This window comes from Myotis davidii, unplaced genomic scaffold (assembly GCF_000327345.1).
Source record: "Myotis davidii unplaced genomic scaffold, ASM32734v1 scaffold299, whole genome shotgun sequence".
Lineage (NCBI taxonomy): Eukaryota > Metazoa > Chordata > Mammalia > Chiroptera > Vespertilionidae > Myotis > Myotis davidii.
The window spans coordinates 9,747,785-9,757,786 of NW_006293088.1; the positions used below are offsets into that span (position 1 = coordinate 9,747,785).

Below are 10,002 nucleotides of genomic sequence, written 5' to 3' on the forward strand. Positions count from 1 at the left end.
AGAAAGAAAAGGAGTCTGTGAAACGAGGTTTCCTTAGGAAATCAACCTTGACCGGCCTGCGTGGCTCAGTGGTTGAGCGTTGACCTAGGAACCAGGAGGCCATGGCTTGATTCCGGTCAGGGCACCTGCCTGGGTTGCGGGCTCGATCCCTAGTGTGGGGCCTGCAGGAGGCAGCCGATCCGTGATTCTCTCTCATCATTGATGTTTCTCTCTCTCCCTCTCCCATCTGCTCTGACATCGATACAAAAGGAAATCGGCCTCCATTCCTACGTGGTGGCGTGGGGGTCTTTAGCTCCGGTCCGAGCTCAGGGGACATTCCTAGGGGGAGGAAGGAAGGGAGCGACCTCAGTCCACACCTCAAGCTGCACCTCCACGGCCCAGGCTCCCTCCTCACCATGTCATCATGAGCTCACAGCAGGCGCTGGAACGGCAGGACCTGGGGAGCTGGTGGGGTGAGGGGGTGTGCTCAGTGGAGAACATTCTGGAAGCAGGGGCTCTGGGTCAGAGGCTGGACAGGGGTCCTGACCTTTGCCCTCCCGCCTGGACCACATCTTTCTTCTCTGCCAGGCTGACCCCCACCCCTGGGACACAGACATGAGACACGGGACATGGGCATCTCCATCTGAAATGAATGGAACTCTTGGTGCTTACTCCCGAGGGCGCTGCGTTTCCTGGTGGCCCTGCCCCTGGGGTCCTGCACGCCCCCTACTGGGGATCGAGCCCACAACCCAGGCGTGTGCCCTGACTGGGAATTGAACCGTGACCTCCTGGCTCACAGGTCTACACTCAACCACTGAGCCCTGCCGGCTGGGCCCAGTCTATGGTATTTTTGTTACGCAGCCTGAACTGACTAAGACAGGCTGCAAATGTCCTTTCTGAACCTTTAAAGAAACCGTGTGTCTGAAACAGGTGACCTCGCCCCTCCCTGGAACCTCCAGCATCAGCCAGCGCCAGAGCTGGGGGCCTGGCTGGGCCACAGGGGCGGGGGCTGGGGGCCGGGAGGACCCCTGATCTTCCCTATGTCGAGGAGGGAGGCTGCTGCTGACACCTTGCCATGCTATCGCAGCTCATGCCCCTCCGGAATGCCACGGGGCTGGGAACGTTACAGAGTCACGCAGACAACGAGACCCGGCCCCTGTCACCTGATGAAAGTGTCCCCGATCGGGACACGTGGCGCGAGGGCCCACTGTCGCATGGGAGCCAGGCTCTCGGCCAACCCCGTTTGTTTCGCCACCTGTGGGGTGTGAAGGCTGTGATTGTGACTAATGAGCACCAAGGCGGCGGTGCGGGCGTGCGCAGTCATGGATGAGCTAATTACAGCGCGCGGGCCGTGCACGGCCGTGGACAGCCAGGCGGCCTCCCTCCCCGACGCCTGCGGGCTCAGCCCGCTGCGGACAACCCATGAACCCTGTTCCCGTGCTGTGCCGCAGGCTCGAACAGTCACTTAATTGTGTGCAGCGCTGTCCCTCCGTGGCCGTGCTGGCCCCGTCGAGGCCTGGTGTCGGGCGCTCGGCCGCTGGGCCGTCCCGGGTTAATGAGAGCCGCTCCCCGAGTGCTGGGGGAGCCCCACTTCGTGCTGCAGCGGGGACCGTGCCGAGCTCCATGGAGGTGCTATGCGTCAGCGCCAGTGACCCAGTGGCTCTCCTCTGCGGCCATGAGGATGTTTTAGCAGAGAGAGGGGGGCGTCCCTAAAGGCAATTCCTGAAGGAGGGTCCCCCCCGCACCCCCGGTTCCTGCCACCTGCCTGTGGCCAAGCTCAGAGGGGTTCCTGTTCCTTGGTTTTGTGTTGGAATCTGTGGGCTTGGGTTGCGGACTTCCACTTCCGGGAGGATTTTTTCTTCCTCTGAGACCCCCCAAAAGCAGGGTTGTCTTCATTTTTTATTTCAAGGCCACCCGGGCAGGTCAGCTGTGCGAGCTGCCCCTTCTGGCCGCGCTGCTGCCTGAGGATGGAGGTGTGACCTGGACGCTCGCTGCGGGCGCCGGGTGACATGCAGCTTCCAGGACCAACGTCCGAGCCGGGGGCGGGCTCGACGGACAGACCGCAAAGCCCCCATCCCTGCTGGTCCCACCCCCCGCAGAGCAGACCAGGCCCAGGCCAAGGAGACAGGCTCCGCTACCCCTCCGGTCACTTACAGCCACAAGGGAGCGTCACCCAAAGCCGTCACCAAGTCTCAGGCCTCCCCGGGGCTCAGAGCAGCCTGGTTCATGGAGCCAGGCACAGGCGTCCCACTGGGTCCAGGGGAGCGGAAGGAAGGCGGGCGGTTGACCGGAACCCCTCATCTCCTTGGCGAAGCTCCGGTCGGCTGCCCCTTCCCCTCGCTGTCCAGGCGCTGGAGGACCTTGACCTTCCTCACTCTCCTGGCCCCCAGCCCGGGACCCAGCCCCTCCCGCAGCCACCTGGCGGGTCCCAGCTGGCTTGGGGCTGAGGGCGACAAGATGGCATTGTCACCCTACCTGGGGCTCCTGGGCGCCCTCCTGGCCACAGCAGGCCGGGCTGCAAGAATGATGTGTCGGAGGGTGTGGATGAGGCCTTGGTTATTGCAAACAGTAAATTAAAGGGAGCATCTACTCCCCCTCCCCCCCAGGAGCTGTGGAGGAGCGGGGACACGGTCCAGGGCCATCGCTCAGCGTCGCCTGGATTACCGGGAGCCTCATAAAAATTACGGAATGATTTTTCCGCGAGATAAGGGCGGTGGGGACACGGAAATCACAACCATCAGGCGGCTCCTGCCCGGAGGAGGCGCAGGCGGGCGGGGAGGGATTCCTTTTCCCATTTTTAATTTGCAAGAACCTTGTAAACGCCTAATGGAGGGAGCAGCCGCCATCCAGGGGGCTGGATTCATTAAGCTTGATCTGCCCTTCATGCCGCCAAAGAAAAATAATTTGGTTACTGAACATGAGTTATGGGCCGGGAGCTGGCATCTTCCCACACCAATCTCCAGGCCGGTTTCGGGGCGAGGCGGCTGGGGGCTGAGTGTGGGGGTCACTGTTCTGAAACCAGCCTCGAGGGGAGGCCAGAGCGAGATGCCTCCTGCGGGCGGCAGTGCCCAGGCCTGGAGGGAGCAGGGGCTGTGTGAGCCCCTGACCTCCTGCTGGTCAAGTCTAGGACTGTTTCCCATCCCTTCCCCACAGGCCTCATGTCATTCACGGCCAGCACCCCAGCACGCAGGTCCGGAGGCCCAGGAAGTGGTTTTAAAATGAATGAAGGGGCTCGCCCTGCAGTGCCCACCTGTAGCGGGCGTTTGTGAGGGCGGGGTTCCCCTGAACACATTGCACCCCTGCACGAGTGAATTCTCAGGGCTGAAGTCCCCATGAGCGTGGCTGCCCACACAGACCATCTGTGAGCACTCAGCTGGTGCCAGGCACGGGGCTGGGGGAAGAAGTCAGACGGAGCTCTCTCTGAGCTCACAGCCACGGGCACGTGGCTTTTCTCTCAAGAACCCACTTTTGTGGACTGATCTGGTGGTTCCTGAGAGTGAGGAGGAGGCAGCCCAGTGTGGGGGAGTGAAGGGACTGTGGACGCAGCTGTGGAGCCAGGCTGCAGGGAGCGTGCATGGGGCCATGTATCGGTTCTCTATTGCTGCGTAATGAGTAGCCCTGAACTCAACACACGTGGGTTATGGCACAGTTTGCGAGGGCAGGAGTTCAGTGACTCCTCTGCTTCAGGGTCTCCTACAGGCTGCGCTCCAGATGGCGGCCAGGGCTGAGGTCTGATCGGAAGGCTGGACCGGGGAAGGGCTCACGTCGAGGCTCACTCAGTGGTTGATGGCAGCAGTCAGGCGCTCCAGACTGTTGACCGAGGGCCTGAGTATCGTTCTGACTGTCGGCCAGAGGCTCCCTCAGGACCTGGGCACTGCGGCCTCCCTGCAGCTCCCAGCCCAGCAGCTTGTTCATTAGAGCAAAGCACAAGGGCGAGAGATGGAGAACCAGCAGACGGCAGTGAGAGGGTGAGCCGATCCCGGGAGTGTTGGTCATCGCTTTGCCACAGTCTATTCCTTAGGAGCAAGTCACCAACAGCCCACGCTCCGGGGGAGGCCACATGAGGGCAAGGCCAGGAGGAGGGCCACCGGGGCCACCTCTGAGCTGTCCGTCAGGTGCGGCACCAACGAATGTCTCTCTCCATTTCTCCGTGGACCGTGGATGGGTTGGCAGGTGCTTCCAAAGGCGGGCTCCTGGCTTTAAAAGGAGTTGGTCGCGGTCATCTCTGTGGTCCCAGGACCTGGCACCCAGGGCAGACGGTCACCACCCCTGTGAGCAGCCTGTAGAAACTCCGAGGAGAAACCTGGTGTTTCATTGACGGTGACACGTATGTGCTTACAAGTGTCTGCCCTTTTTTGTCTTTCTGAATCTGTGACTTGTCTATTTATGTCTTTTGCTCATTCCCCACAGTGAGGGTGTGTTATGGGCTGAGTTGTGTCCCCCAAGTGCATTTCTGAAGTCCCAACGCCCAGGACCTCAGAATGTGACTGTGTGTGGAGTTGGGGCCTTTAAAGAGGAGATTAAGGTAAAATGAGGTCACCGGGTCGGCCTAATCCAGCAGGACTGTGTCCTTCTAAGAGGAGAAGATCAGGGCACAGACACACAGAGGGGACCACGTGAGGACACGGAGCCGGCGCCCACCTGCACGCCCAGGAGAGAGGCCCGGGGCTTCCTGCCTCCAGGGCTGGGAGAGAGCACATTTCCCTGGTTTAAGGCTCTGATCTGGGAGGCAGGGAACAGACTGACACGCCTCAATGTGGGGTGGGGACACGAGAAGCGATAAACCAGAGAACTTATATACTTACATGCACAGCCCATGGACAGGGGCCATAGGGTAGTGAAGACCTAGTGGGTGGGTAGGGGCTGGGGGAAGGGGAGGAAAGGGGGGGAATGGGACGTATCTGTAATACTATCAACAATAAAAATATATTTAAAAATGAAAAAAATACAATCTTGTAAAAAAAAAAAAGACTCTGGTCTGTGGAATTTCTTATGGTTACCCAAAGCCGCCTCCTCCAAACACCATCCCACTGGGGGTTTGGGGTTCAACATATGAATTTTGGGGACACAAATATTCAGTCTGTAGTGGGGCAGGGAAGGGGAGTGCTGTGATCATCTGAGGAAACCATCCGACCTGGACCTGTCCCCGTGGGGATGGAGACACGGTGGGTGGGGTTAGGAGGGGTAGCCGGGATTGTGGGGGGAGTGGGTGAGGTGCCGGGGGTGTTCTATCTCGGAGGTGAGCGTGGGCATCTGGACCCCAGAGCTGTGGGGCCGGCAGGGGTGTAGCCAGACCTCCATCCCCACGGCCTCTCCATGGACCTCCTGGAACGTCGTGCCCAGACCCAGGCATGTTCTTCGGGAGCCGATGGCCGATGGAGGAGGCCTCTGGCCGTGGGGTCAGGGGACCCAGCTGGGCCCCTTGAGCTCCTGGGGAAGGCCACCTCCCTCTCTGGTGGCTGTGAGGGCGGAGTCAGGGGGTGCGTCGGGTTCCCAGGCTGGGGGTGATAAAGGGCGCCCCACTTTCTTTCTTGGCGAGGGCCCATTAAAGGGAGGAGCAGCTGGAGCCAGCGCTGTCCCCACGCCTCTGCCCTACATGTGATTAAGCCGCTACCTCATTTATTTTTAAGACTCGTCTTATCACCTATTTATAAGATTATGGATTTCTTATGACTTCCTTTGATGAAACTCAAGCGAAAGTGCTTTCCACTCACTTTGTCCGAGCTCTGCCTATAAAACATGACAGTAACAATGGGGAGGGAGGGGGACTGCGGGGGCCCGAGGCCATGAGAAGCACCTGCGCACACCCCGGGCATCGTCCCAGCTCCGCGTGGAGGCTGGCCGCCTCCCAGCTGCCTGTGGACGCAGCCCCGGCACCTCCATCACCAAGTCCTGGCGGGAACCGGGTGGGAAGCTGCCTGTAGCGTAAGGGAAGTGTCCACACGAGCATCCTTGCTTCCGACCACCTGCAGAGCCCGCGGTCTCTCCGGTGGATGGCGCTCCACGGGCGTCGTCACACGGAGCTCCCAGGCCCTCAGGTTTAGTGATCCCCTAGGAGGGCTCGGGGACCCCCTGGAACCTGCTACCCTCGCAGCTGTGGTTTCGGGAAGTGAAAAAACAGGTTCAAACCCGCCAGCGAGACACCTGGGACACAGAGAGAAAGGGTCCCCGGCAGAGCTTCCAGCTGCACCCCCCGCCCCCCCAAGCCATGCACAGCGCCAACTCCTATAGAAACGACCCGGGAGTACCCCCGCCGGAAACGCTCCCCAGCCCGGGGGGCCCGTGGGACCTGGCTGGCCGTTCCTATGGCTGACCTCAGGCGCCAGGCCCCTCAAGGGGGAGCGGATACCATGTGTCCAGAGGGCCCCACCCTGAGTCCCATTGTTAGAGTGTCTGGCGTGGCCCCAGACCCCCAGGTACACAGGACACTCAGAGATGCCTCCCAGAGGCCGAGGCAAGCACCAGACCTCTCGCTGGTGAGGCCAAATTCTCCACGTACACGGCTCTGCCCCTTGGCCAAGAGGGATGAGGCCTAGACTCACTCAACGGGGCTCCTTCCATTTTCATAGAGACATGGGTTTGCAGGACGGGGGTGAGCCAGTTCCCACCTGACAGCACGCTCCAGAGCCGCCCGGAGCCTCAAGGGATTCATTCCCTGCCCGTCCCCAGGCAAGCGGCCTTTCTCCACCTCAGTCACAAGCCACCAGGCCAGGCTGACCTCTCCCAGCAAAGGCCTAGTGTGAGTGAATGGGCTAGAGTCTGGGTGGTGGTGCAGACAGGTTTACCTCTAGGTTAAAGGATCCACAGGAAAGGCTTGAGGTTCCCCAAGGGCTGGCACCATCGCTCTTGGGGTGATGGACCCCTGAGTAGAAACTGATGATGGTGCTGGTTTAGCAAAACTGTTTGTGATGTAATGTGAGGTGAGGATCACTTGCTGGGGAGACAAGGATGGAGAAAGTCCTGTTGATAGATAACCGGTGAATATTGGTCAGTGAGTGAGCAATGGTGGTGGCTGAATAGATGGATGGACGAGTGGAAACCATCGCTCTTGGGGTGATGGACCCCTGAGTAGAAACTGATGATGGTGCTGGTTTAGCAAAACTGTTTGTGACGTAATGTGAGGTGAGGTCACTTGCTGGGGAGACAAGGATGGAGGGAGTCCTGTTGATAGATAACCAGTGACTATTGGTCAGTGAGTGAGCAACGGTGGTGGCTGAATAGATGGATGGACGAGTGGAAGAGTGGATGGATGGATTAATGATGAATGGATGAAAGAACAAATGGGTGAAGAGATAGACGAACAAACGTATAGAAGAATGGATGGATGGATAAAGGATGGATGTATAGAAGGGTGGATGGGTGGGTGAATGGATGGATGGATGAATGGGTGGATGGATGGATGGATGGATGAATGGGAGAACATATGGTGGATGGATAAATGGTGAATGTATGAATATATGGATGGATAGATGGATGGATGGGTGGATGGATGGATGGAAGGGTGGATGAATGGATAATAATGATGGGTGGATGGATGAATGGATGTATAAATGGTGGGTGGATGGATAGATGGATGGATAGATGGATAGATGGATGGATGGAAGGATGGATGGATGGAAGGGATGGATAATGGAAGGAGGAAGAATGGATGGATGGAAGGATGGATGGAAGGATGGAAGGATGGATGGATGGAAAGATGGATGGATGGAAGGATGAAAGGGTGGATGAAAGGATGGATGGATGACTGCTGTGGATGTGGGAGAGGTATGATGAGTGGGATGCAAACACATGGGTAAGAAGCCCAGGGCCCTGAGGCCTGGGGATGGCTCCACTGGCCCAGGTTTGCATGAGGATCAGACGAAGCAGCCCAGTGCACGGGCCCGCACAGCAGCTGGCACCACCATGCTCTCAGCAGAGGGGGCTCCTGCCTCCTGTTCTCCCTGCCGGTCCACAGTGCCCACGTGCCCGTGGGTCTGCCTCCTCCATCCCAGGAGCTCGAGAAATTGCAGCAGCATCTCCCAGGAACCCCCAGGGCAGTGTGAGGCGCCTGCGATCACTAATAAATTATTCTTTATTAAGTGTGTTTCCGTCATTAATCATTCCTTTGCCGCTTCATTAGCCCCTTCTCAAGTTTCAGTGGATTTCAGGCGTCACCGAGGACGACATAATTTATTTTATTAAGCCATTTATTTTCTGGGTACATGTTTAAAGGTTAATAAATCAATTAGAATGGAGGGTGAAGGATGGGGAGCCGAATCCTCCCGAGACCAAGTGACATCAACGACACGTCTGGGAGAGAGGCGGGCGTCTCTCTTTGACTTGGGGAAGATAAAGGGCGTCAGCTGCGTCAGAGTGAGTGGCACTGAGGACAGGAAGGCCCAGCTCCTTCGCCCCCTGGGAAGGTGGCAGCCACAGCAGGATGCAGAGAGAGGGAGGCGACAGCAGCAGGAGAGGGGCAGGAGGGCGCAGCCCCGGGTCCCAGGCCCGCTCCTCCCTGGCTGGGCCGGGAGCCAGCCTCCTGGAGTGAAAGAGAAACTCCATGCCGCCGATCCCATCCACAAAGCCGAAATCAGACTTTCCCCAGTGCCTCGTAAATAATAAATAAAAACACCTTGTAAATATTTAACAAGGAAGAAGCACCTTCTGAGCCAAAAGTAAACTGTCACGAATGCACACAGCAAACTGCCCTTCTGCCCAGATTCCCCGGGGGACGAGGGGGTGGTTGGTGAGAGCTCGCTGGTCCCTCCGGTGGGTGCGATCCTGCTCCACCCTCACTCCCCTGCCTGTCGTTTTACGGGGAGGGAACAGCTGGCTCATGAGAGAAAAAGGATGAGCGCTTCTCAGTCCGGGAGCTTTCAGTTTTCGGTGAGGTTCTGAGGTTAATATTGTCATCAATTGATTGTTTTCTAATCGGTGGTAACAGCAGCCGGGAGTGAGTGCCTGCTCTGGGCAGGGAGATGTGTACAGCAATCGATCTCACGACGCCTTGGAAATCTAAAGCAGGCGTCCGCCCCGTGCACAGAAAGGGGGCTGGTTCCATTCGGTCAGGGCCCGTATCTGGGTTTCGGGTCCATCCCCAGTCCCCGTGCATATGGGAGGCAAGCGATCAATGTTTCTCTCCCCCCCTCTCTCAAATCAATAAAAAATGGTACCTTTTGAATCTTACTATAAACAGATTAAAGCGGGTTTCATTCCTGTATTTCACCTGGGAGGTGGAAGCCCAGAGGGACTGCCCGCTGGCTCGCTCTCAGGGTTTGAGGACGTGAACCCAGATCTCAACTCTCCAGTTCCCTGGTGACCTCCGCATGGCCCTGGCTCCAACGTCCCCACAGCCGTGGGGAGATGGGCGCCCGTTTCTCCACGCTGGTCTGCCGAACCTAGCTGACCCCGAACGACCCCAGCTGACACTGGCTGATCCCAGCCGACACTGGCTGACACCGGCTGACCCTGGCTGACCCCAGCTGACCTTGGCTGACCCCGGCGACCGTGCTGACTCCACAGGTGCTGGTTGTTGCAGGGGAAGAAGCAACAAACAGTGTGGTTTGCACACACTCGCAGCAGCAGCAGCAGCAGCAGCATCACGCTTTTCACCTCCCAGCTGGGCCACAGTCTGGGCCGCTTCCTGGACCAGAAATTCCCCGGTGCCTCTGCTCGGGGTCCGTGGCACTTTCAGACACGGGCATGTTACTGTTTGCTGTGTAAACACCTGTGTTTCCCCTGGAATCTTCCCAAGTTCCCAAGGATCAACGGTTGAAAAGCAGGATTAAAGGACAGGGTAGTGATACAGAAGGAACCAGCCAGCACAGCACGGATAAGGGAAACAATGTACGCAGCGCATGGACTACCACTACCGAACACACACAGAGCGCAAACCTGAGTGAGCCCGTGTGCCTGTGAGCCTGTGAGCCCATGGGCCTGTGAACCCGTGAGCCTGTGAGTCCATGTGCCCGTGAGTCCATGTGCCCGTGAGTCCATGTGCCCGTGAGTCCATGAGCCTGTGAGTCTGTGAGCCTGTGAGTCCAT

General features: G+C 58.4%; 1 long non-coding RNA gene across 1 annotated transcript in view; it reads right to left on the reverse strand.

Annotated features, from left to right (window-relative positions):
- The window catches only part of LOC107183595, a 16,550-nt gene extending 6,931 nt beyond the window's left edge, over positions 1–9,619 (reverse strand). The window contains exons 1-2 of the long non-coding RNA XR_001514384.1: positions 9,608–9,619; positions 4,544–4,549 (exon numbers count right to left, since the gene is read on the reverse strand). This is a non-coding gene — a long non-coding RNA (uncharacterized LOC107183595). The remainder of the gene's footprint in view (positions 1–4,543; positions 4,550–9,607) is intronic.
- Between the last annotated feature and the right edge of the window lie 383 nt (positions 9,620–10,002).